The sequence below is a fragment of the Gallus gallus genome, chromosome 14 (genome assembly GCF_016699485.2).
Source record: "Gallus gallus isolate bGalGal1 chromosome 14, bGalGal1.mat.broiler.GRCg7b, whole genome shotgun sequence".
Taxonomy (NCBI): domain Eukaryota; kingdom Metazoa; phylum Chordata; class Aves; order Galliformes; family Phasianidae; genus Gallus; species Gallus gallus.
The window spans coordinates 1,419,870-1,447,279 of NC_052545.1; the positions used below are offsets into that span (position 1 = coordinate 1,419,870).

The 27,410-nt window shown below is 42.9% G+C and overlaps 1 long non-coding RNA gene across 5 annotated transcripts in view; it reads left to right on the forward strand.

Moving 5' to 3' along the window:
- Window positions 1-27,410, forward strand: part of LOC121106796 — a 195,014-nt gene that overhangs the window by 11,074 nt on the left and 156,530 nt on the right. For 4 of the 5 annotated variants that reach the window (XR_006931503.1, XR_006931506.1, XR_006931504.1 and 1 more), the window contains exon 3: window positions 9,090-9,191. This is a non-coding gene — a long non-coding RNA (uncharacterized LOC121106796). Of the gene's footprint in view, window positions 1-2,459; window positions 2,588-9,089; window positions 9,192-27,410 lie in introns of all 5 variants that reach the window. The other variant, XR_005839855.2, reaches the window with a different exon arrangement.

A 27,410-nucleotide genomic window follows, 5' to 3' on the forward strand; every position in this document is an offset into this window, starting at 1 on the left:
TATATTCTGTCTGACCCAGAATGAGCATTTCTAGTGCAGGAATCATGTTATTAAAGAAGCATGCTACAAGTGCTCACACATGTCATTCAGTAGGTAAGCAACAGAACGTAAAACAGGTACTGATTTAACTTGAGCCATTTAATTTCGGTACTGTGTAGTCAATGAGTAGGGGCAAGTAGTCAAGGTAAATGTTGCAGGCTGCCCTTCCAAAGAAATGAGCTGTCATGTGTTGATACTGAGAGACAAGATATGGGTGCCTGGAATGAGACAGTGAGAGTACTGTGCTTTGTATAAGCAAGAAAAATGATGGGGCTGTTTCATCAGCCTGCTTTTATGCAGTCAGCAATGAACACTTTGCAATGGAGTGACTTTCCAAACTTAATTCAATCCTGGGCTTGTTTACCCATGTCTGGTGTTAAGAAATGAAGGGGATGGGGAAACTTCTTATCGTCTCCCTGTTTATCAGTGTTCTTGAGCAGGCTAACAGTCTCAAATGCTGGCTGAGAAAAGACAGTGTGAAATTGATAAAAATAGTCTATGTATACCTGAAAATAGATGGAAAGCTTTCTCCATATTCAGCCTTTGATTGGGTAAGTAATTTAGCTGTGCTATGTCATAGAATTATAAACACAATATTTCACCTGGGAGAACTGCTATTGGTCTGTAGAGCAGGTTTCCCAGTTAGAAAATGAACCATATGGTGCATATGTCAAACCAAGGAAAGGAGAGTTAACAGATTGACTCTTAATTAAGATCAGATGGTGCCTACTGTTAATCAGATACCCAGGAAAACTATCTATAGCTGCCTTGATCCTGGGTGTAAAGTTGTTATATGAACAAATTTCTCCACTTACCCAAAATCAATGGAGTTTCACTGATGAGAATGGATGTTGAACATGACCCCTAGTCTGTGTTGGGGAAATTCTTCTAAGTGGAGATAAGAACCTATCTGGACAAACCATCTGTCTGCTGCTCATGTTGTTGTAGGGCTCTCATTCTTGGAGGAAGATAAGCCAGCGAGCAGCAGAGAACTATAAAAATCTGTGTGTGATAGAACTTATTTCTAGACTGAAGAAAAGGTGAGATCCCTGTAGTTCTCCACCTGCTTACTTTTTCCATCTAGCTCTTCGGTTTTCATCATGCCTTTGTATTCTAGAAGGCACAAAGGCATTCCAGTCCGATGCAAAAAGCTTATCTGCTCTTAGAAATAAATTTTGCTGTAAAAAAAAACAACAGGTGGTGTGCATAAACCAGAGGTCTAAAAGTCCTTGGTGGTCTTTGGATGCCAGCAGCCCAGGCAATAGGATAGGGAAAACCAAGACGTGCCTTTTGCAAGATTTTCTTTATAGACCAATTTGCACAGCCCCACACAACTTCCCGTTGTACCTCTTGATTAGGGTTCATCAGTTGTGATACATTTGATTTTATAGATGCCTTTAGCATGCAGTTCTGCCCTGATGTTGCAAGTGAATGAAGACATTTGAGAGGAAAAGATATGGATTGTTATCAAGTTTCATTTTCTAGGTACATTTCAGTCAACCCCAACTGGCCCCTCTTGTATGTGGCACAAAGGCACTGGGCAATATTGTGTCCTTCCCAATAAGGGCTGGTATACTCTTCTCACCCAATAAACAGTGTCAGGCTGGTGTTCATTATCATACAATGCCATCAAAGAAATATTTCCACAGTCAATCTGACTTCTTTTGTAGTGCAACTGGCAATGGAAAGGAAGCACGTGCTCTTTCAGAAGGCTCTGTGTGGGTGACAGTTACAGCTATGTTGGGTGCTGGAGCTGTGGAACTACTTAGTGTGGATCAAAGCATTTCCTTTCTTTTCTTCATTTTGGATAAGGTGATTACGCTACCTGTGCTGTATATATATGCATATAGAATGTACAAGGAAGTGCCATTGTAAATTTTGAATGAAGAGAAGGAAACGTGTTTGCCATGGAATTCTATCTCATAAACTGTAGGACTGCTGTCACTTGGAACTCCAATGCTTTACTCTTAGTAGGATTGAATTCTTCCCCTAATGCATTATTCTCACACAAAGAATATTATGTTGATTGTATTGAGTAGAAAGAAGTAAGGTCATTGAACAGCGAGGCTTTGACTTTATTACTGAAGTTGGAAGGGATTGTTTTTCTTAGGTAAGTACAGGGATATTGATAGCTAAACTATTCAGTGTGTTTGTTTCAGGTAAACATTTTGCTGTAATTCAATTTGAGAGGGATCTTTCTCTTAAAAGCATTGGATGTGTCTGCATACTAATGAGAGATTGTGCTCTTTAGTCCTATATACTGGAGTGATTGAAAACAGGTCATTTAGTGCCAGCAGAAGCTTGTTTCCTGTGTAATTATGAAATGCAAAGGATAGTGCCCAAAACAGTAATCAGGATGCTGACTTTGAAAACATCCTCTTTTTGGAAACATGAGTTATGTTCGTTCTTGTGTTTCTTAGGATGGAAGATTAGCATACTTTAACTTATGAAGGAAAAAAAGAAGAATCTGCATGATTGAGAGAAGCAGTGAAAATAGCTGCAGTGCTGCAGACCCTAGAAGGGTGGAAATCCCTTTTCCCAAGCACAGGTTTGTGTTGACAGTGCGTGAAAAAGACCAAAAAGAGATTGTTGCTCTCTGCAGTCCCCTCTAGAGCTATAGGCAAAGCAGGAGGTTGCTTTGTAGGGAGCAGTGTTTGGTGTGGCAGTGGGGTACAGAAGAAACCAGTTGATGCTTAACCTGAAGGAAGTGCTCTTACATCATTAAGTATTCGATCTGTGTACCATGGTTTGGTTAGTACTTCTTTCAAGCAGACACAGCCAGTTATTTCTCCTGTCCAACACCATGTGAGGTGCTGTAAGTCCTATTACACCAAGTCTGACGTGAGCCCATCTCCCAGCCCCATGCACTGCCTGCCTGTGCAGCGTGTGAGCACACTGCCCCGCGGGGCTTCCTGCACATGGTAGAGCCAAGGGCTCATCTCATGGGCTCGTTTCCCCTGGCAGGTGTTACACTGTGAAAGGACGACCTTTTATGTGCTGAGTTTTCATTGTCTTTTTATTTAAGTGAGTCTTTTAATTTAAGTTCTGGAGGAACATCTTATAACCTAGCCAGAATCTGTATTTGTGAATCTGTGATAAAGCAAAAGTGCTGTACTTGCTGTGAAATATGAGCCTGGTTCAAAGCCCTCTCGAGCTCTTGGAAGTGTTTCCATTGATTGCAGCAGGCTTGGATCTATTCTTCTCTCTGTGAAAATTCGGTAATAAATGAAGCTGCTTTAGGCCTTTGGGAATGAAGGATAGCAGCTGCAGGTGGAGTGCTATTACTGTGGTGCCAATAATCTCCAATTGTATTAGGGCTGTTATAAGGTGTCTGTGGGAAATGGGCCTTTCCATGAGGGAGAGATGGTTGCAAAGTTCCATAGGGGGTGTTTTGGCATTTAACTGCTGGTTTGTACTGGTTTCTGTCATGTTCCCCCGTTGATCCCTTTGGTGAGCCAGCAACTCATTAGGTACCTCCCTGGATTCCAGAGTTTAGCTCCTAACCCAGTTTATTTGGACCACTGGTGTCTCGCAGAAGGGACTTTATCTTGCAGCAGTCTGAGTGTGTCAGCCCTGTGTGAGAGGCTGTGTTTGGGAGATAGTGCTCTGTAAAACACTGCCTGTGCCACGTTACTGGAAGGCACTTCCGGCTTCCCCTGAGTTGGTAAAAGGCTTTTGATGTGCCTCAAATGGAACCTTTCTTCTAGTTTATTTTTGCTCCTTGCTAAAACACCTTCTTCAGATTTCTAACTGAGCTTAAAGGAGTATGTTTTTCGTTTTTTGCCCTGGTCTTCTGTTTGTCCGGTCTTTTGTTTTTTAGTCTTTTAGCAGTGCTGTTGATGCAGCTCAGAACTGCTGCATCCTTAATTGCTGCTGCAGAACCATCAAAGAGGCAAAAAAGCAAACAGTGCTGAGCACAGAACCGTGGGCTGTTAGCAAGGCCTTAAGCATGACTTTGATTTCAAAAACCTCTTTTTCTCCTGTATTTCCTTTCCTTCCCTGTCTGGGGATTATGAAGAGGATTAAACTGAAAAATTATATTCTCTTCAGTTATCCAGAGCAAGGTGCATGTGGCAGTGATACTGGCCGTGCTGCCTTAGTTCTGAAGCAATAAAATGAGCTCAGGACAGTGAGGACTGTTCAGTTCGAGGCCTCTTCAATCTTCATCTTCTCTGTTGAGCTAGATGCCAATTACTGTCAAGAACAGTGGATGGCTTTGATGATGTGGAGTCTTCTAAGCCAGAAACTGGAATGAAACCTCTAACTCATTTTATGGCTGTTACTATACAGACATTCCAAAGCGTTCATTTGTCATCGTTACTGGCTGTCTGGGATTTGGGTCTGAGGATTGGAAGAGAAAGTCTGCGTCTTTTTGCTTCTCCTCTTACAGTCTTGATCATCAAAATAGGTATTTAATCTCTAAATCTAGGAAACTGGCAAAACCCAAAGCTGGACATCAAACTGTAAGCTGCAATCTCTGCCCTTGAGACGGGGCTAATATGGCTGCTGGGTGTGTTTGGCTTTTTGTTTGTTTAAATGCAAACAAAGTCATGCTTTGCAGAAGTGGGCTTTGTTTTGTCTCCTGTTTCAGAGAGATGTCTTCACATTCCACTTATTTATTTGCATTTTTTAATTACGTTATTACATTTTTCCTTCCCTTTCCTGAGGTTTATTTTGGGTCTCTGACAATATACAATACAATATACAAAATATAACCCAATATACAAAATACTGTCAGACAAATTAGAAGCAATAGGAATTGTCTTCACTGGTTTAAATCTGTCAAAAGCCAAACATAAGGCTTTCCAGGTGCTGAGCTATCTTCCTTTGCTGCTCATTGGAATAGTGCAACAATGTACTGCATGAAATGTCCAGCTATGTTTGTGTATTCACAAAGTAACTTTTGGACAGTAAAAATCTCTGAACTGAACTGAGAATGAGCAAACAATTACATTTCTTCCTCTGAATGAACTGAAGGATAAACTGCACTGAGTTAGCTGAGCAGCTCACTTGCAGGTAAATATACAGTGCTCTGAGTTTCCCAAAGTAACTAACCTGGGAACACACTGGAGTGTTTTGCCTTGGTTAGGTGGTGTCATTCAGCTTCCAGAAGCACTGCAGGCACGTCTGAGGTAGCATTAAGGAAAGGCAGTGACAACAGGAGAATCATTTATAGCTATGATACCATCAGCACTCCTGGAATTTAAACACACTGCCTCAGTCATTTTCCTTATCCCATACATCTTCTTTGCATTCGTCCCCACTGCTGATCTGTGCTTGCTTTACTTACATACAGCCTTTACTTACATACAGAATCAGCCTTGACATTTCTTTTTTGAAAGCCTCATGTTTCCTCATGTTCAAAGGTAAGAGGTGCAAATACGGTTACTTCCTAAATTGTCTCAATTTGACACATCCGAATAGGATCCTCTGAAATCTGTTGAACCCTGACCTCTGGCAGCATTTGGATTTGATGTTTGGGTGGCAAGTTTAGCAACCACAACATTTAATATTGATCTAGGTAAATAGATAAATGAAATATCATGGAAAATCAACAGCAAAACCACAAGCCTTCCTCCTTGTCCTGCCTCCTTGCTTCAGGTCTGTCTTCTCATTTGTGCAGATTCCCTTCTTAGCTGGGGTTGGAAAACTGTGTTTTTGATTCCTGCCTGCTCTGCCCAGTTTGAAAATCTAACCTTAATATATCAATAAAGATGAGAAATGCTGTTCCTTAGCAGAGCTTCCTGATGGCTACTTGGATGGAGTCCAAGCTCCTGTAGTGGTTGCCTGTGGTGACAGCCCAGCTGCTTTGCGTATGACAGACCTCTGGGCCTGGATGGAGCATGTTTGCATGGATCCAATTAGAGGATCAAAGCCCTCATTAGCTCTGCTCAGGCTTTTGTTTGAAGCCAGTCTTCTATTTGCACAGACCTCTGCTTTACCGCAATGGAGGCGTGTAGCTGTATCGCATGGATTTGCAAACAGGCTGAGCAGGGGCTGTAACCGCTGTGTTAATTCGAGCTCTTGTGCCACAGCCGGAGCTTTGCAGCCCACCCAGCTGCATCTGGCACAGCCGGCCCTACGTATACCTGTAGAAACAAAGCCCATCTGTCTCCTTCGGCTAAGGGTTTTGTACTGACCGTAATTAAAAAATGCCATTCTTCCTTCTTGTCACTGCTTTCTGCTCCTGAATGCGCCGTAGGATCTGCACCACTCGAGAACCTGCATTCTCCACAGTAGCTCTCCATGGATAGCTGGTGCACTGCTCAGTGGGGAACAGGCAGGACAAGAGGGGTTTTCCCAAGGGCTGACATTGCTGTAACAATACCAGTAATTGCCTGAATAATCCTAAGGGTAGTTTCATGTGCACTTTGAGCCAGAATAAGCAGACGTGACTGCCAAGAGAAGCAGTTCAACCCTCCCTATGCCCATGGTTGCTTTTTCCCATTTCAGAACTGTCCTCTCCAGTGAACTGTAATGTTTTCATCCAGATAAGTTTCCCAGTCTGCTTCCTGCTGGGCCACACAGCTGCTTGTCTGCACACATGGGAGTGGGGCTGGAAATGAACAGCTGGAACCTGGGGGGAGGGCAGGATCGTCTCCTCCGCTGGCTGTCCTAGCCTGTGCCAACTTGAAGTGTATGTGAAACTATTGCCTCACGTAAAATAATGTTTTCCATCTCGCTCTTTTAGTTCTTCATGGGGTTTCTACTTCAAAGTGCCTGTGCTGTGGCATCTGCTTAGAAGAACTGCAGTGGAGAAATTTTATGTATTAGAAGATGGACTCAGTTAATTGGGGTTTGAGAAAGAGCTGCATCTTCTCCCTCACATGTAGAAATCTGGAGTTTATTGTCAGGATGGAGTTGGAGGGATGGTGCTGGCAGCATTTTAAAAAGCCAACAACTGGGGACGTGGATTTTCATGGTCTAATGGTTTTCTTTTCCCAGCAGGTTTATTGGCTGGTTGGTCCTTTAGTTCTGTGGTAGTCAGTGCAAATTTAGGTAGATTATGGGCTGTTTGAATTTATACACGTGTGTTTCTTCTCTGGCATTGGATTTGAGAGAAGGAAGGGAGGTGGCATTAGGCTGCCTCAGCTGTCTGTGTGAACTGGACATGCGTTTGCTGCCATTGGGAGGTCTGGAACAACATCTGTCTCCAGCAGTGATCTCTGCCAGCTGGAGGAATGTGGTGGGCTGGGCAGGCTGACTGCATTGCCCCATGAGCGAGGTGACAGGTTTGGGCATTTTTGGTTTTGTGTTGGGCATCCTGCATGGTTAACTGGGCAGGAGAGAACCTGTTCCTTCTTATGCACGGCCAACTTTCCTCAGCCTTACCAGTAAAGTCACTGCAACTCAGATTTAAGTGGCCAATTTTTTAAGGGCTGTTACGGTCCTTAGGCTGCTAATGAGTCCTAAAACACACAGTGAATTCCTATTCACTGAGACTGAAACAAAAATAAGAGAGCTTAGTGCTTCTTCTACTGGCTGTTTTTCTTGCCTTTTCATGGGTGAATTATTATAAGGAAAGCTACATATCCTCAGAGATATACATTGTAATGATGATAACTGGAAGGGAGCTTCCTGTTGAGGAAATAAGTGCATTCTAGGTTGAATAAACTCCCAAGAGAGGAAACTCTCTCCTGTCTGTCCCAGCATGGAGCCCATCTATGGGAACCCTGCTGATTTCTGCACCGAGCACGAGGGAGAGGCCGCTTCTCACAGCACCCACCTCTGGCTGTGCTGGGATCTCCAAATGGAAGTCCACGTGGGAGGAAATAGAGCTGGGGTGTGCGTTTAGCCCCCTCCAGGTCCCCTCTGCCATGGCCTCTCACTGCTCCTGCCAGCAGTGAGGTGGTTGTGCTGTCGCAGCAGTGGGGAGGTATGAGGGGATGCTATCCGTGGGCTGCAGGTGAGCGCCTCGTGCTGTGGGAGGAGAGGTCCTCTCGAGGGAGATGTGGGGCCCAGGAGTTTCATAGAAGCAGAGCTCCTGAAATAACAACTACTCAAATCTTTTTCTCTGTCAAGAGCTGTTTCAGGGGAAGGAATGAGAGGGAAGCCTTGGAAGGTTCTTCTTTGCTTTCATAACTTCTGTAGCAGCAGGCAGCTCGTCCTTCAGTCTGCTTGGGCAGCTTGTCTGGCAAAGGCCTGTAAATGGGAGAGGCTGGGAGGTAAGGCAGGAAGGATTCATGTGAAAACTGTTCCGCTGAAGGCTTTCTCCTTTCTGTGCCCACTTCGTTCTCCTGTGCACCCTTTGGGGAACTGAGGTCATTTGCTGAGTTGTATTTACCCAGAGTTGTTCGGCAGTATTAAACTTTGTTTTTGTGAGAGGCTGGGAAGGTATAGCAGCTCTGGCCAGACAGCAGAGAACCACGGTCATGTTTGTCTGATGAAACAAAATAAAATTGCAGTCATTAAAGCAAGTTGCTGACCTTGGATTAAAGGTTGCTGTCAGCTGCTCAGAGCGTGGAGCTTTGCTTAGCTGTGGAGCGATTATGCAGATCAGATGCACACCCAACCAGAAAAGGGTTTTTTGTGAAAAGCCAGGATCGTGCAGCAGCACCGTGACAGCATCCCTGCAGTGTGGCTGGGAGGACTCCTTCAGGCAGTATCAATAAAGCATGCACACAGGCCAGTCAAAATTCTCCTTCATTCAAAACGCTTTTATTCCAGATAGTAATAATAAAAGAAATTCACAGTTAATCATTATCATCTTGTTCCCATGCTAGGTAATTAGTATTGCATTGTTGCTTTGTGCCGTTCCCTATGTTCCCTTCATGTCAGAAAAGTTTAATTGACATTAAAAGAAGAGGAAATTAAAGGGATTTTAATCAGTTGGTCTGTCCTATCAGCTTCAAAAAGAAAAGCTGGAGTAATAGAAAAATAGACTGGTGTCTATGCTCTCTTATCATCCATTTTGCTATTCATTACTGAATTGATGAGACTATCTGCTTTGCATTTTTAATCATATAATTGATTAAAGTGAAATTAAAGTACTCTGCGTTTTCTTCCTGTTACTGAGGCTTTTGACTAACCATGATCCCAATTTTTTTCAGCTTTCACTCAGAAACCAGCACTAGGAGTAAGAAGTGGGCGTTTACATCATTGTTCTTAAGGCATCTATCAGTGTCTACAGCAAGATCCCATCTGATAAAGGAGTAAGTAAGAAACTAATGTTCTTATCTATGCAAACTCCTAAGTATGTACTGCAACATTAATAACGTGCTTTAAGTTAAGTTATTCACTTAAATATGTTCTGGATTGAAACTTTAATGCATTACGCTTGCATGGTCAGCAAATACTCTGCGTCTTGGTTATAAAATGACTGCACTGAACACAGCAAGAGAGTGATATAGGTTACAAAAATACTTTAAACTACATCAGATATTCAAACTCTGAGGAAATTCCAAACCAATCCAAACAATAACTCCTTTGTGTAATTTGTTCTGACAAATAAAATCAGTTTCATATATTTTAATGACCTCGGTGAAAATTTAAGAATAAGGACTCATTTTACTTCACTAAAGACACTGAAGAACTGTTATTCACATTCAGATTTCCTTAGAGTGAAGAGCAAACATGGTTTATAAATACAGTATTATTAGGCCCTCTTCTTTTCTGGTGTTTGCAATAACAAAGAAAATCAGAGAATGTTATTTAAATAGCCTTGAATAAGTCTGCTTAAAGAAGGTGATTTCTGCAGTTTATTGTGTAACACTCAGAGGTGAACTCAAACATGCTTGTACAAGTCAATTAATACAAAGCAAATTGTTAAGGACTTCAGGCTGTATGCACTGGAGTGAGCAGGAGGGCTCCTGCTGCCTTCAGTATGCTTGGAGTCAGGCAGTGGAAATGAGATCCTGGCAGATCTCCAGTGCAAGCTGGTGGCATCCCACTGACTTGTTAGGGGCAGGATTCCATGCTAAGTTTTGAAAGATTTCATTCCCACAAAGCGTTTATCCTCGAAAGAAAGAAAAGCCAGAGATGCATCTCACCAGGTCCTTGCTATTGCTACTTAAATGGGAAGCACTTAAATGCAGCGGTCACATCTGGATTTATCATCCAGACTGATGATGGGAGATGGTCTTCAAGAGCTTAATTCGCCATCATTAGGAGATGGGGATCTGTTCTGAGGAGGTGCTTACAAGCTCTGGCCCTACAGAATCTGCAGAGTGACACTGTGTGAATGACGTAAGTGAAGAGGGAGCTTCCTTGCTTAGATTTTCCTACTGGCTGTGCTCAATCTCCTTCTTCTCCAAATCACTGACATGGGTAGATGTGTTCTGAATCCCCAGTGACAGTGTTTCTATTTGTGTTTTGCTCCTTCGTATTCTTGATGGGCAACAGGGAGTTGGACAAATTGGTTGTAAACAGCAAAACTCTCCCTAGGATTTTGTAGATTCCTGAGCTAAGCCTTCTGGGTCTCAGAGCAGCTAACGATGTGTCCGTGTGCCCTGAACACCAGGGGCTCTCTGTGCTGGATGTATTAGAGAAGATTCCAGCCTCTTCTGCAAAAAGGGCTTAAAGGAGGAGTTTTGCATAGTGTCTCTTATAACTTTCTGTGCACAGATGAATGCTTGAGACATTTGGGGAACTAATTGAAGATAAGTATCAATTTTTCTGTCTCTTCATTTTGGGATTGGCTGTCCAAATGTGGTATCTGAGCTGGTTCTGATTCCATTGAAATAAACATTGGGGTTTTTTTTATTTTATTTTGGTGAGCTGTGAGTTGGTTCCTTTGTCTACAGATTAGCAATTAAAAGAATAATCATGACTGCAGTTACTTCTATGCTTAATTGTTATCGTGGTTAAAGGCAGGAAGAGTTTATCAAAACACAAATGGAAGTGGTTTGCTCCCAGGAACGGAGTCGTGTTCTTGCATGTAAGAAGCTGACTGACAGACCACCTCAAGTGTGGGTCTCTTCTAAGCAGCCTTTAAGCTTTGTGTACCTAAAAGCAAATGTGTTTGCAAGCTAATATAGATTCTTTTCAGGTTTTATTTTGGGTGTATTTTTCAGAAGATTTCTTTGCCTTTTGAGGTTCATCATCTGCATGAAAATCACATACTCCTAGGAACATCTGTTCCTTCACATGAGAAGAATGTCTGTAGATGTAAAAGAAAGAAAGCAAGGACAGGTGTGCTGTGGTTCTCTTGGGTGTGGGATGATGCTTTGTCTGTAACAGCAACCATTTTAACTGAAAGGAGAAAATGTATTATTTATTGCTGCTTCCTTTTCTGAAGCCTTTAATGTGGGGAGTTCCTTGGACTGATTTAATTTCAGGGTCTCTTCATAAATAGCTGCCCTGGTATGAGAAAGGCTGGAGATCATTTCAAAATGTCTTCTGTGTCTTACGTTATACTGCTAAAGTAGTGTAGATGTTGTCTAAGCTGCCTTCAGGCTAGCTGATGTGTCTGAAGAAGTGCAGTGGTGGCAGTGCAGGTGTAGTTACCTGCTCCTACAGAGCCATCTGAAAGGCAAGGGTAAAAAGCTAGCAACGGAATTTTTTGCAATCCTTCAAAATGCCCTTTATCACCTATTTTATTAAACACGATGCTCTAGGCAGCCCAGAAGGGAGAATATACTTCCATGTTATCTATCTGCCTTTGTCAGACTGCTGTTAAAAGGCTCTTTGGGATGGGTGTGGGGGAGGAGCCCTTCATTTTTAATCAAAAAGACCAATGCTAGAATACAAACAGAAGGTTTTCCGATTCTTTTTCTTTCTTTCCAATCGTAGTCTTTAAAGGGAACATGGATGCCAACATTAGCAGGGAATAAAGTGAGAAATGTGTTGCTTTTCAACAAGTGGGCAAGTAGAACGTCTCAGAAAGGAAGTTTGGAGGGACAGGAGGCTCAGACCTGTGCACCTTTGGTTAACAAGTCATCTCAGTCCTGTAATAGTCCCACTAATAAATCCCAAATAGGTCTGTTACCTAGCAGTGAAGTGGAAGGACAAGGACGTTACACATCTCCAGTCTTCTCCGGATTCCCTTCTTGTCCCTATCTTGTTTCTGCACTTGATTTGCCAAAAGCTTGGCTGCAAATTGACAAAAGTCCCAGTGGTTTCATAGCAATAAACAGCTTCGTGCAGGCTTTGCAGGGTGACCTGACGTGAAGGCTGCAATGATGAGCGATGCAGTCTGTGCCCATTGCTGTCTGTGGTTGCTGCCTGAGAGCACTGAGAAAATCAGTAGCATCTCCTGTTGGACTTCAGGTGTGATTTCCCTGTGGAGATGCTTATTCTCTGAAGCTCTACTCATTTTGACTACAGTTCTCTTTATTTGTTCTGACCTAAGAGCCTCATAATAAGGACTCTAGATTTATTTTAATGAATGAGACCTGTAAGAAGCTGTTAACAGGAGTGTGCTGCGATAAGGCCATTTTTGTTACGCGGCATGGCTTCTTCTGCCTTTTCATAGAACCTGAAGGGCAACTTGGTATCATGACAGGGAGACAGTGAGCCAAGAGTGATTGCCATACACAGCTAAAAGTTGGAGAGAATATCATTCTGTCTCTGGGTTTGGACTGGGAGTGCACAGCTGCCAGTGCACGGCAGTAGAAGCTCTGACTATTGTTCCTGTTTCTGGCAATTGCAGTATTTGCAATCACCATTGGGCTAATTGTTATGAGAAGTGTCACTCTGCTTCACACATCTGATGCGTACTGATTGTAGTTGTGTAACAGCAGTTTATAACCACCTGCTTCTTGTCTGCCTGAAAAGGTTGTTTCTTTTCACCCTTGAGAAGTGAGAAGCTGCCTCAGTTGGGGCTCTGCAGGATCTGCGGCTCAGGTCTGTCTTTCTGTCATGCAGTTCTATTTACTCCTTTTGAGTTTGCTTGAGTGAATAAGCATGTTGGGTTGTGCCTTTAGATTGCATGGATGATGGTTTGAATTCCTAAGATTTCAGAATGCATGTGTAGTTTTCCAAGCTCTGAAGGTGCACATCATTTCACATAAAACCTACTTAATGTGGTTTGGAATGAGTACATGCCCTGCAGAAGTCAGCTGTTAGCGAGCTCAGCTGGCCACTGACCTGTGCTGAGAGCACTGCCATCACTGGGAGTGCCTGGGGACAGAATTTTCTCCTATGGCCAAGCTTTAAGAAAATAGGGAGGATGCTTCTGGCTACTTTGTGGTTTTCAGGCCTCACAAACATGCCTGTACGTGTGGATATGAAGAGTGAAGCTTATGATTTGTTCTTAAGTCTCACGCAGGATATTTGTTTAGGAGAACTCCTTATGGTTTCCTTGTTCCATGCATTGCTTTTCGGCCTTGGTGAATTCCAAATCCTTGCTGTGCACTGCCTGGGTGTGTTGCTTGGCTGCCAGTCGGGCAGGCTGGGCTTGGGGCTGCCAGCCCTGGTATCCTGCTCCAGCCTTTTCTCCCTGAGAGTTACCTCCTGCTTTCTGATTGTTTTTCATCCTGAGTTTGATCAAATGTTTATATATAACAAAGCTTATGTGCAACAAGAAGACAAACGGTATGAGGAGTTGGTTCTCCTTATGCCTGTAAAAAGACCAGGAGATGGTCAGTAAGGTTTTCTTAATGTAAAAGAAAGCTCCTATCCGTTGCCAGGGCTGTATTTGTGGCTGTACTGTGTGCGTGTTCTGAGCTGAGTGAGGGTTTCCTGTGGGCCTGCTGCACTCCACGTTTACTTTTCCCACTGGAATGTCTGCTCTCTGGTATAAATGCTTTTTTGGATTGATCTGTGTCTAATCTGAAGGGTTCATCTCCTGTTTTGATCATTTCTCTCTTTTTTTATTTTTACATTTTGGCCTTAGTCTGGACAAGAGCAATCTTGCCTTGAAAACCCATTGTCAGATCTTTGGAGAGGAGCATGGTTATTGAGGGCTTAAACAGCAATATTGGGGCGTATCCTTTCCTCCCGAGAGGAGGAAGCAATGTCTGTAGTTTTCTGTCAGACTGCTGAACTCTGCCTTTTCAGGTCAAGACTGTGCCTCTGTCTCATTTTGTTATTTCAGATGCTTCTTTTCCAGACTCCTTTAGTACTGCCCAGTATTTTCTTATTCAAAATTTGTTGTCAAGCCTTTAGGAATGAAGCTTTGCCATTTAATCGCTAGTGATGGCCCCTGCAGTGAGAGCAACGGTGAAACTCATTGCCTGCTTGTTTGCATGTCGGCTCTGCTCGCTGTGATCCCAGGCCTCGTGGGTGCCGAGCGAGGGAGCACGACCCTCTCTGCTCAGCGAGAAGTCTGAAGCAGAAGGCTGGTGTCAGTGGCCTTTAGCAGCCTTCAGCACGCGTTAACAGGCTGCTCTCTCTCTGAAGGCTGATCCAGGCTGACCTTGCTGGCACGCTCTCTATGCCCCGCAGGCAGTGCCAGGCCGCGCGCTTTGCACCAGTGAGCCCCTTGCTCGTGTGCATGGGGACAGATCCACAAGCAGTTGCCCCTTGACAGGGGTAAGGGCATCTTTTCTAGCCATTTAACCTTGTCCCAGCTCAGCCACGTGTGGCACCAGGGTGCTTTCTGCTTATGGAGCTGCGGGGAGGGAAATGCCTCTCGGAGGTACACTGTGAGATGAGCAACCGGTGTCCAAGCAGCCACTGAACCTTAAATACGAGTGAATCTGGTTTTAAAAATTCCAGCAGGAACTTAAAAATACCTTTGGGAATTTGATTACAAGGAGTCTGAGTTTTCCCTGAAAGTCCCTGAGGCTTAATTCAGTCTAGGCAGGCTTCTCAGGTGCTAGAGCCACGTGTTCATGCCTGTGCAAGTTTTACAAGACTTCCCGCCTAAGCAGAGTGTAGCATTAAGAACAATAAGAGGAATGCATGTTTGAATAAGAATACTGTCAGAAAGCACACTAGGAAGCTCAGCAGGTGTATGAAAGGATGTGGTGGGCAACATCACGACATGCTTCTGGGAAAAGACTTGAAATGGCATGCAGCAACATCTTCTAATTCTTCAGGAGCAGAGCAGAGGCTTTCAGCTCACTGCCTTTAGCACTTATTTGTCATGGGCTGGCTTTATTCTAAAATTCCATGGATTTAATATTTAGCAGAGAGTGAATGTCCTTGGAAAAAATGGGTGGGAATAGCAGGCTTCATTGTTGAAGGCTTGGTGGTTTAGATCTGATTCTGGCTTGCTTTTAAATATAATGAAAATGCTCTTGATACATCTGTAACTATTAGGTTATGTGAGTTATGAAATAAGGACCAGTAGATGTTCTCCAGAAGGACGTCTTGTGCGTGTAAAACTTCTGCTTCAATGGCTTTGCCCTTTGTCATTCGTATTTCATGTGGTTGGCTGAAGTGCTGCCTTTGTTTTGGTAGGTGAGGATTTTTTTCCTTCCAAATTATTCCTGCTTATGCTGTCTTTCTTAATTTTCATTAAACAGATCAGCCTTTTGACTTACAAACTGTGTTGTTGGTAAGAAGAGGGGCTGATGTCTCGAACACCAGCTGATAAATCTATTCGGCAGAGAGATGGGACTTTGTGTTTGGAGGAAGTATGTTCAAAGGAAGACTTGTCTCAAAACTCAGAAGTGTGTATGTATATTTTCCCTTAAGAGTCATCCAGTGCTTGCCCTGAGTGAGCCATACACAAGCGCGCCTTGCAGAGCACCGGGCCAAGGTCTGTGCATGTGGTTGGTGTGGGCTCCTGGTCTGCAGCTCATTGGCTTCCAGTGGAAATCCTAATTATTAAACCTGAGATACTCTGTCCTGTCTTGTCCAAACCAGAGGAAAAGAACAGCAGTGGGTAGTAGTATTTCCAGGATGACTAACTAGCTTAGCAAGTTCCTATTAATCATTCCAAAACCTTCTAAGTTGACCCTTTTCATAATCTCAAAGTAACAAAGAGTTCCTGTCTCCATTCCAAACCCATGTTACTCGATGGTGCCTTGTGGAAATGCTGAACGCAGTGGGCAGGGTTTCTTGAAAGGATTTACTTTGAAAATTTCTGCAAAGTAAAATCACAGCTCTGACGCTCCTGATGTGGTGTTATGGGGCTGGGGAGCTGTTTTCTCTTTTACTGTAGTTGTGATGCTGCTTTGTGGCAATAGCTTTTGGTATGTTGTCTTGAAGTATCCCACAATTGAAGACTCTAGTTAAAAATCCATTCACCTTTCCTGTTGAATGTTTCCAGCTGAGATACAAGTGGGGCCTGTATCGTTTCCATTCAGTTGCTATCAATGTTGTTTTCCTCCCAGGCAAACTTACCGTGGCAGTTTTGTAGCCATCGATTTCAGACATGCCACGTATCTGTCAAAACCAGGAAGTATGTCTTAGTCTAATTATGGTGTTTGTGAGGAACAAACTGATCAACTGAGTTCTAGTTAGTGATTTCCAAAGATAGACTTAAATAGATGTATGTACATAATGTGGTGGCTGTGTTGTGTGGTCAGGAAAGTCCGCAGAGAAACCTGGGTGAGAGGAAGTGGCATGTGGGTATTGTAGCCTGCTGCTGGTTTGTTCCAGGCACTGACCAAAGGAAATGGGTGAAGGATATTTGATGTTTTGCCTCCACTTTACTTAACCAGACGTGTTTTGACCTGTGGCTTTTTTGAGATGATGAAACTGCAGCTCTCTGCGCAGACAAGGTTCCTATAGTTAAAGTGCTATAGACACAAATATTGACAAAGCTTTGGTTTTAATCATAAAGGTGGGCTGCCTTCTGGAGGTTGATTTTTATTTTTATTTTTTCCTGATTCTCCTCAGAAATCTTGTCCTAATTGTCAGATTGCTCTGTTCATGAGCTGCCTGCCTGGTGCTTTACCTTGTGCACAGTACTGTGAAACTAATAGCACTACTTAGTGAATAAAGTGTTATTCGTTGTGTCTGAGTGGTGGGGTTGGAATAGTCTTTGGTCATGTGCTTCATAACGCTCCATGCACATCTCTGGGGTTTGGTCCCTGCATCCTTTGGTGTCACAGAACCTCCTCTTCCTGGTAAATCATGAGGAACAAGTGGAATGTCTCGCTTGGGTGACCTTTTTCCCAGTATAAGAGAATAAAGAAAATCCATGGAGAGTGTTGTCTAAGTCTGGTGAGGAGAACGTCGTAGCGTGGGGAAGTGAGCTGGGCTGAAGTCCCACGGCTCTGAGTTGGTTTCTGTAAGTTCCCTACTGAGAGCTCATTGTAAAGAAGTACAGTGTATTGTGGATAGTGATGAAGACCCAACCATCAATTTAGTAAATTAAATAAATAATCTCCAGCAAATGAAACCCAATACATGTGTTCAATGGAGTATAACTAATAGAAAATGTTTGATGGTTTCGATTTATCTTTCAGTAAGCTCTTTAATGAAATTACCTTTTTGTGGAAGTGATGCAGTGTATGTCTTCATACACGGTGGCAGTTTACTAAGATAGAGTTTAGGGCCTTCTCAGGCTTTCTGGTCTTTTCTGGAAAAGCTGGCACAAGGGTGAGTTGCCTTACCAAGAAAACACTGGCCACCTGCGTGGCTTTCAGTTCTGTACAGGGAGCTCTTAGATGCAAGAATGACATACGTGTATACAAGTACAAACTTATTCCCAACGTAAGTGTTTCTCAGTGGATGCTTCTAGTCTGCAGTGTGTCTGAGGGTGGGGAGAGCTGTTAGCAAAGTTCTGCAGTCTGTACTTTGTCTTTTGATAATTAATGAGAACTTTTTCACCAATGTGTGCAAAATGGATTAGCATAGGGCTCCCTCTGTGGCAGGGCAGAATCCTGGGGTCTGCAGTATGGCAGTGTATGCCTCGGGACAGAAATGGCCTTTGGAAAAGGAGAGAAATAAAATAACGGTGTATATGCTGCTTACCCAGGGAAAAGCAAATCCAATCTGTTCAGGAATAAGAGCTTCTCATGTTGGGACTTCAGTTATTTCAGAGCAAAGCTCCAATCTGAAATGAAGAGCTGCAATAGCAAGACACCCTGTGGTTTGGAAATTAAATACATATATTTATATAGAGATAAATTTCTTCAGTTCTTGTTATTATGACAATACCAGAATAATTATTTGAATAAAAAAGCTTTAATTTAAACGCTCATTTTCAATTTGTAATTTTAGTTGTGGTGTTTCACGTTTATGTTTGAATATTCATTTTTGAGTCTATGCTGGAATGTGTCCAAATGGAATGGATTTCCCTTACTTAAGTATAGTCGCTTGGATATTCTCACACCAAAATAAATTAAGAATGACTAGTTTGATGAAACCTAACTTCACAAGCTCCCTTCTTTAGAGACAGAATATGAAGCTTGTACAAGTCTTCATTCTAAACTGGTGTCCTTGAACCCAGATAAGATGATTTGCTGGTCTGGGGGTTTATTTTGGTGCCAGATGTGCAGATCTGGTTCTTCCTTTTGTCCTCTGTAGTTAATAGTACCTTGAATACCTCAGTGTGAGCCTTATGGAGCCCTGTGCGCAGCGCAGGTGCGTGGAGCAGCAGTCTGACGCCTTGGCTCTCAGTGACTGCGGAGCAATGTCACCAGCCTTGCCTCTGTGCTGGAAACAGCCGGGTTTGATGTGGAACTATGAAGTTGTGGGCAGTTTTTAAGAAATCAGTGACTTTAACTGGAAGGGTTGATACTCGCATGGAAACTGCTCTTTTTTCCCACCAGGATAATTTGATTTCCCTTTCTTTATGACTATTTTACCAAATCTCTTCCACTGGCTCATCTTGACCTCTCAAGGGCTTGGGATTACAGCTTTCCTCGCCCCTTAATAAATCTTGCTGTGGTTTTGAGCAATAGGAGAGCAGTGGTAGCCAAGACAGCTTGGACCATTAGAGTGATCACCTGTCGTATTTTATCACCAGTAATTTTTCTCAAGCCTAGCTGCTGCTGTTTGTCCTTTTACTGCTCCCAGAGTACAAATATAATCAGTGGTTTGGAAGATTTTCAGGGACGGTGGCTGTATTGAGTAGGAACATCCTGCTTGCTTCAGGCTCCCGTATAGGCTAAGTGGGACATCTTTGTGGCCGATGTCATTTTACAAATGCAAAGGGATTAATAGTGAACGGAGTCTCTCTGTGTATAGCTTTCCTGCTGCTTCTTTTCAGAAAACAAATCTGCAAATAACAGCTTTGTTGTGTCACGTCTGGGGTCCTTGTAGATTATTCAACCAGAACTACCGTCCTTTTTGATTCCTGCCATTTTAGGGTGTGGGCAGCCAGACTTGGTACACGTTCTGCTTTCTGCAACGTACCTAATGGCGTTAATGATCTGTTCAGCGTAATTTGAAGTCCACTGGGTTATAGCACGAGGCATAACAGATTGAGCTGTTCTGTGTGGTGACATATCTCAATTCATCCTTATTGTCTTTTCACTTTGGTTTTTGTTTTTAAATAAATATAACTAAGCAGGAAACATACGATAATTCATCTTTGCCCACTGAATCTGTTCATCAAAGGCTATGGTCATAGGTCAGCAGTTGTCAGTGGCAATTTCTTGGGAGCTGCGTGGCTTGGGGCACGTGTACAGAGTGTTCAGGCTGATGCAAGTAAATCTCAGAATGGTTCCCAGAGGGCTGGAGAGGCTTCTCCCATGCTATGATTACTGCCAGGCAATAGTCTGTCCATCTCAGCTTGTATACTGAGTTCAGTCTTGTTCTTCTCATTGTTTACTTGGTGGTGCTTAAAAAATTCTAAGCTGAATAACTTATGTGACATGTTTTGTTGTGGAAGACTGTTTTTGATGAATGCAGTAGTTCAGGGATGTGGTGCCTGGTGTGGTTATGACCTCTGGGAGGAAGAACATAAGAACTTGGCCTTCTGGCTCCATACGACACACGTCCACTTCAGGACAATTATATTTGTGTTCCAGGCAAAAGGAAAAGCAGTAATTTCCAACTAACTAAATGCTGCTTTGGGCCATTCCCCACTGCCATTATAGCTGCACTTGCAGCTTGACCTTCATACGAGGCAGCTGCCTGCCAGCACTTAACATGAAATCTTTACAAACAACTCCTTTCATAAATAAGTTTGTGTTTGGTACAGTTGAGCCAGGAAGTTTCCCTTTGTGGTTTTCTCCATCTCTTTGTTCTCTTTCTCCTTAGTCAGAGGAGCCTTGAGTCGTGTTCCTATTTGGCAGTTCTGCTTCCAGCTCAAATGGAACAGATTATTACTCCTTAGCATTGGGTATTTGCTAAATAAGTTTCAAGTAATTCCACCCTAGGAACCAGGAGAATGTCTGCAGAGAGTGATGGTGTAATTAAAAAAAAAAAACACAGCAGTTCAGAACGCTGCAGTAAAAAGAGTGCACTGAGAGCGAGCTCTGGGACTGAGAGCTGGCTGGGTCTGGTGCAGTATGGCTGGGTACGACGAGCTGGCTGTGCCAGGCCATACCCAGCCATACCAGTGTGTGCCGTGCTGTACCCGGCCATACCAGGCATTGGGTACCGTGACCTGCCCTTCAAAGCAAGGCTCTGACAGACTTCATTACCTCTGCTGCTTCTTTCCCTCAGTCTGCTGTCACAGGAGTGGGATACTTCAGCTCTCTGCTGAGACGTGGCAGGGCTTGATTGTTTTGAACTTTTTAACAGAGAAATGATAGTACAAGGCTAAAGCAATGGCAGGAAACAGGAGACGGGGGATGTAATTTACGGCTATGTCACAGAGTACTGGTGAGCTTGGTCAGCTCATTTGACCGGTCTGTGTCATGGTACTCAGCTGTAAAACAGGCAGATCTTACCTTTCACACAGCCAGCTCCCTTCTGGTTTGGATTTGCATGTCTCTGTACCGGAGGACTATTTCTTGGCATGGCTTCAGTGCCTCGTGCTGCCTGGATGTAGCTCTTCGGCATTGTCTGAAGAGCAAACGGTTACACAGTGGCTGGAGAACTTGGGTCTCGCTTTTCTGCCATTTAAGTTTGTAGAAGTTTTCCCTCTGTATTAACAGAAGACTTTGTCCGTGCCTTGCTGGAAAGTGTTTGAGAAGCATAAAAAATGAGCCTGCTTCTGTGATGTGTATAAAATCTTCAGTAGCGCTTTTCTCTCCTGTTGGTTGATTCTCCATAACTGCTCTGCAATAGCCTCTCCATGCTTTTCTGAAGCCCCTTTATTTTTTGGCTATTATTTACTTCTTCCAGGCTTTTCTCAAGTTCAGAACAGTGCTCTTAATCAAATCAGACTTTCATGCATGCTGATGACCATGGTAAGTGTGTTTAATTATAAAGACCAGCTTTTTTGCTGGCAATGGCTTCCTGACTTATTCCCAACTCAATATTTTCCGAGACAATATTTTATTTACAGAAGCTACATAAATAATTCACTTTGCTTTTGTATTTTCCAGCTATCTAAAAGAAAGCCACCTCTTGAATATTTTTCAGTGGGTGCTTTTGTGTCAGGGGACTCCTTTTTCTGCCTATATGGTTTATGATGATATTTCATTTAGTCAGAACGTTGCTTTTTTCCAAGTTAGGAAAAAGAATCACTTATTGACCTGACTTTTATTGCTGCTCTGAGCCAAAAATCACCCATAAATTGAGCATCCTCTAACTTTTATCTGAATGAAACGCTGTAAATTTTATTAAGCATTTTATCATTTCTCCCTCTTGGAGTGTCATCCAACACAGAGGAATAGTTCCATTTTTGTATTAAATACTCCGGTTAAGTTCTTTATCAAGCTGTATTTTAAATGAGTTTGGTTAAATGGCTCTTTATAGTGGCTGGCAAGGCAGAGTGGTTTAGCACTGTGGCCTTTTATCTCTGGAGACCTCAAGACCCATCCTTGTGGTGCAGATAAGGCTGCTCTGCACTTCTGAAGCAGTATGGAGTGACATTCAGCTGGCCTCAGAGGACCCGCAGCAGAATCCTTTACAGCTTGAGAGCGCTGCATAGAGACTTAAGAAAATTTCTTCCTACTCATGGCACTGACCCAGTATAGGGTAAAATGCTGGATGGAAAACTCTCTTGACTTCTGCTCAGGGACCGTGTCTTGTACTGATTTCCTGCTTCAGGTCACAGGCGATCAGTCCATGGTTGAACCCAACCAAGTCTAGCGAGTGCTGGCTGTGTCACAGGGACATGCGTTGTGATCCAAGTGTGCCGTGCCTGCTTGCTGCCTCCTGGCATGGCCAGACCTGCAGCCTGGGGCTGTGCCTGCAAATCCTGAGCAAGTCCAGAACTATCTGTTGGTTTTTATTACTTTGCACCACCTCAGATCCCCAAGGATTCATTTAACATAGCAGGTCATGGATTTGTTTCTTGGACCCAGTTGAGCATTCTCTAGTGGTGTTGAGGGTTCTTGGCTTCCAGACCAGACTTGTGTTGGGACATTTACAGCACAGACCTGCAGAGGTGATGTACAAAGGTTTCTCGCATGCATGGAAAACTTGGGTGATAGGAAGAGCTGCATTGCTCAACCCCAGAGCCTCCATGTTTTGACTATCCACCTTGCTGGAAATTTGATCTCCTGAAATTGTCTTAACAGCCCAGTGGCTTGCATGAAAAGAGTTACTTTCAGGACTTTCCTTGGGGGAAGTTGTTTCAGTGATGTAGAAATAGAAAAACTTCAAGTATGAATGGGAATTGCCTGGCAAAGAAAAATAGGCCTTCAACAATCTCAGGGGGGATGCGCTATAATTGGCAGAGATGCATAAAGTGATTTCTACCTTTGAATGCTATTGTACGGATAAGTGCATTTGGTTGCAGAACAGGCAGGTAGCAATGTGTCTCTGAGAAGCCTTTCAAACCCATACCTTTGGCAGCTTCCATGGTGAGCTGTTTTTATTCTAACGTTTGAATAAGCTCTGTTGCAATTTAAGAGCTTGGGTACTGAATTTTACGTGGCTTAGTGTTATTCATGAAGAAACTTCTACCATTTTCCTCTCCCTCCAATGTCAGTTACAGAAGTTACACATGCAAACGTAGCAGAATTGCCTCAGATGACACTGCAGTAGGCGAACGTTTGCTGCAAAAGGACTGTGTAAGGGAGCAATGGGATTTATACTGTGCTGATATAGCAGCATATCACAGGGACTGGAGAAAGCCCCAGATCTGCAAACCTAGAGGTCTGAGGGAAGTTGGGATCCTTCGCCTTCTTTCCTTCAGTTTGCTGTCTGTGCGTTTTTCTGTGCTGAACTCTGCTGAAGTCAGCCGAGGCGGCAGCGCTGTGGTTCCTCCAGCAGCAGCTACAGACACAAGGCTTTCGTGGCCAGTCTCTGATTTGATGGAAAAAAAAAAGGAAGTTGACTTACTGAGCAGCCTCAATGAACTTTCTAGGCGTCATTGTAATAACTCCTATTGCATTATATTTGGAATTTCATTATGCTCTGCTCTGGTACTTATTCACCTAGATAGAGGGGGGATAGAGGGATAGAGGACTGACTTGTCAGGCAGCTGCAGTAATGCAGTACTTCTGCCTTTCTTTGGAGAGCTTTATAGAATGAGGGAAAAGGTGGGGGTGCAGCTGCTGAGGGCTTCGTGATGCTCCATACTCTTAAGTGCTTTTTGTGTGTTTCTATTTCACAGTTTGAATCCGATTTTATAGATAAAAGACTAATTTTGTTGCTTTTTTATTTTTTTATTTTTTGCTTAATTTGTTTTGTCTGCTTCATGCAACTAGGTGATTTAAATGGTCCACGAGTGAGAGATACCTTGGGGACAAAACTTAGTTTTATGCTTCCTATTATTCAGACTCTAAAGCTCAAAGTAATTGAATCTCTACTCATAGAAACCAAGATGGAGTATTTTTATTTTAAATTTAAGTGTCTATATAAACATGATGCCTCAGGGCTTTGCTTGATTTATCATATACGTGATCTGAAGGGCGCTTTAGTGGCTTCAGCAGAACCCTTTTCATTATATTAGTCTTCTGGAAAAAAATATGCAGCCCGTAATTCTTTCCTTTCTATACAATAATATTGCTCATGCTCTTTTCTGTTGTGATCCTGTATAATGCTATTAGCCAACAGCTGTTCTGTACCTCAGACACGCAGCAGAACACCATGCAGCGTTGGTTCCCTCAGGCTCTGATGATAACCCCTGGCAGCTGCTCCTCTCCTCGTGTGTCTGTGTCCTTTCCTTGCCATCGCTCAGCCAGGTGCCCTCAGCCAATGGCCCTGATGGAGGGGAGCTCCTGGAGCCCGCTCATGTCAGACCTGTGTTCTTCTGACGTTCAGTTTTTACTTTTGAGACCCAAAGCAAAGCTTAAAAGCTGCAGAACCGGTCACTTGTGTGTGAGAGCCAGCTCAGCCAGACCCTGTGATAAGATCTGATGGGCCTGAACTTCCCTGTGAGGACCAGTTGCCTCTTTCACTGCGCCAATGGGCAGCAGCCCATCCTTTGCAAGGCAGACCAGAGTTGGCATTGGGACTGACTACAGGTTTGAGTGGTGATTTTGTAAATGCAACAATTCTTGTACTGTAACCTGATGGTGAGACCGTAGTGTTCCTCAAAGAACTGTTGTCTTTCTCAGGGTGCAGTAGCAAATTTGCTACAGGTTTGGATTGGCTTTTTGGTAATGCAGAGAGTTTGGGAGTTAGATGGGGTTAAGAGCTTCAAGGGGCACTTTTTATTGAGAGTATATTTTTGTCCATCTGGCAAAGAGAATGGACAGAATCATCTGCTGCTGGGGCTAAGCCTCTTGCCTTCCACAGAAATGCAGCAGATATTATTCAATTTTATTTAAATTCTTTCCTCTTACAGATTCTTCTTGGCTATTGAGATGTGAGCTGGTCTCCTTGCATGTGTGAAAGGCAGGAGTTCTTTTGCACAGCATATACTCCAAGATTTTTTTTTAAGAATAATTTTTCCATGGGCTCTGTAGAAGAATACGCATTTTGTATAGAAGTGGCAAGAAAATTGGATTTAAAATTGTTCAAATTGTTTGACAGTGGCATTTTCATTGCTGGTACTTAGATAGCAGTGTAATAGATCCCTTGCAAAAACCTGAGATAGTGCGACTTAGCTGTAGGCAGGGTAGTAATAACACTTCCTTTGTCATTTATCAGCGTGGATGAAAAATGCTCGTGCTTTAAGGAGTTGTAATTTTGCATATTTGCTGGTAAACTTTTATTCAGACCTCTTTTCAAGCTGTGTGCGGGATTCCACATCTGTGAGCATATGAAATAATTCATATTTTTGTCTTCTCTTTTCTGGGACAAAGTTGTTTTCCAGAGTCTGTTTGGATTTCTATCGCAGGAACATGTTGGGACCAGTGCGTTCTGATGACGCAGGAATCCTATTTCAAGGGACAAGTGCTGGTTAATGCTGATACGTGCAAGCACAGGCTCTTGTGGTGGGCAGGGCAGTGTGCACACACAGCTTGTAATGGGCAGAAGTAAATGCTAACATTTGAAAGATGAGGTCTGAAGATGGCATTTTAATTGAACTCTTTTTCTGTGTATGACACATCTGGCAAGCAACTGGCTACAAATTATCCCACACAGCCTATTCTTATCTTTGGGCTTTCCTCTTCTTCCTATTTGTGTAATTACATGTGTTACCAAAATACACTGTCTGCCTCAGGAAGAATGTTTATTTTTTTCTGTGGCTGCTGTTTCATTTCCCTTGCTTGTTTCCTCAGGAGCCACGCAGTAGCAGCTGGGGCACAATGTGTACTCCCAGCCCATTACAAGGGGTATGTGTGGCTTTAAGTCATGAGAAAACAAACATTTTGTTTACCATTTCTATGAGAATCATCTTTTCGACTGAGAACAAAGGTAATAGATCAAGCTAGGAATAGTCCTCTCATGTCTAGCTAAACAAAACAAAACTCAGATGCTTAGGGAGGACCTTTGGACAATCATTTAGGAGACAGCATCCCAGTTCTGCCTACATAACAGATGGAAAAAACGAGGAAAAAAATGGAAATCCTGTCAATTAAGGAGTCATTATTGTGTTTGGAATGAGTGGGATTAATGAAAAAAACGTAAAACCCCCCTTTGCATTATTTATTTGAGTTTCTCACTTTGCTGTGAGTTTTAGTCTCAGTTCTGAGTTCCAGGAAGATGTGTTCATCCACTCTTTTTGATGCAGTGATCTGTGGAGCTGACTCACAAGGAACATAGGTGGTATTTCCAGACCTTTATGCCTACCTTCTTACGCTCTTTTGTGACATCTGTGAGCTGGGCATCACTGCATTAGGTAACCTGTTTGTAAGAAATAGTGGTGGCTGCTTTGGGTGAACAGTAGGGAAAGAGATAGTATGGTGGAAAGGAATGTATAGTAGTCATGGAACGAAGAAGTGGATAGGTGAGTGTGACTTGACCAAGTCACAAGGAGGTCTGTGGCAGAGCAGGGAACTGCCTCACATTTGGTGGGCTCCAGAATTTGGTGATCCCTTCTGGTACTCTTTTCTTTTTTTTTTCTTTTCCTTTTTGTAATTGTTATTCTTTCTTGGCCAATTTTCTTTGGTGGTTTGGCAGCATCTCAATTGTCCTCTGACAGGCATCTAAGAAATGAATAAGAAATTATATAATGGAAAAAGCAGTCAACCATTTCAATGACAATAAAAAAAGGTGTGAAATTGAAGGAAGAAAAAAAAAAAGCCAAATAAAACCCCTCTCCTATAATAAAAACATCATTATTCATGAGCCACAACTAAACTTTTCTTTTTAACATCTGATTTTTTTAATGGCCTCTGTGAGAAAGAAAGGAAATAGGATCAGAAGTGCAATGCAAAATGACAAGTGTTTCGTTTGTTATTGGTTCCAGCTAATAAATATGAGTATTGCTGTGAGCCTCTTTCAGGCTGGTGGGCATAACAACAGAAATTCCATTCAAGCTAAATGAGGGAGCAGTTAAAAACATCTTTGTTTAGTGAGGGCTGAAACAATGGAGGCTGCTGCCAAAAGCATGAAGTGGTAAAGCACAGCAAATAAATTAGTCTGCTTGGACTGAGGCATTGCTTGGATTAATAAGGCAAAGTGAGAGATTTGGGTGCTGGGAATAAGGAGCAGGACCAGAAAAGTTGAGGGCATGGTCAGAACAAGCATATAACCATTGGCATTGAGTATGGCCGTGAGTAATGAGTGATTTCCATTCTTCTTGGAAGGAAATTCAGTGTTACTCCGTAGTTATTTAGAAGAAAAAGGAAAGAAACTGTAACATCCAGACTGCATGAAAGAAGGTCTTGCCTCTGTCATCTGTTGCTCTTTTCCATGTGAGTAACAGCTCAGGTTTGCCTCAGTGATGAGGTATGTCTTTTGGGCTGGATTCTCAGCTAGGACAAGTTAACAGAACTCTCTGTTTTTGACTCTTTATAAGGACAAGAAGTACAGAAGGTGAGCAAATTCCCTTCTCCTTTGTTTAGGACAAATGAGATGTCGTTTGACACAGAACGGTTTCCAATTTTGATATATTTTGCAGGCAAAAAAAAAAAAAAAGAAAAAAAGAAAAAAGAAAAAAAGAAAAAAAGATGGTTGGATGAAAATAGAACTATTGGAAAGAGCTAACGTTTATCCCCCATCTGATCAAACTGCAGAAAACAGGATAATTA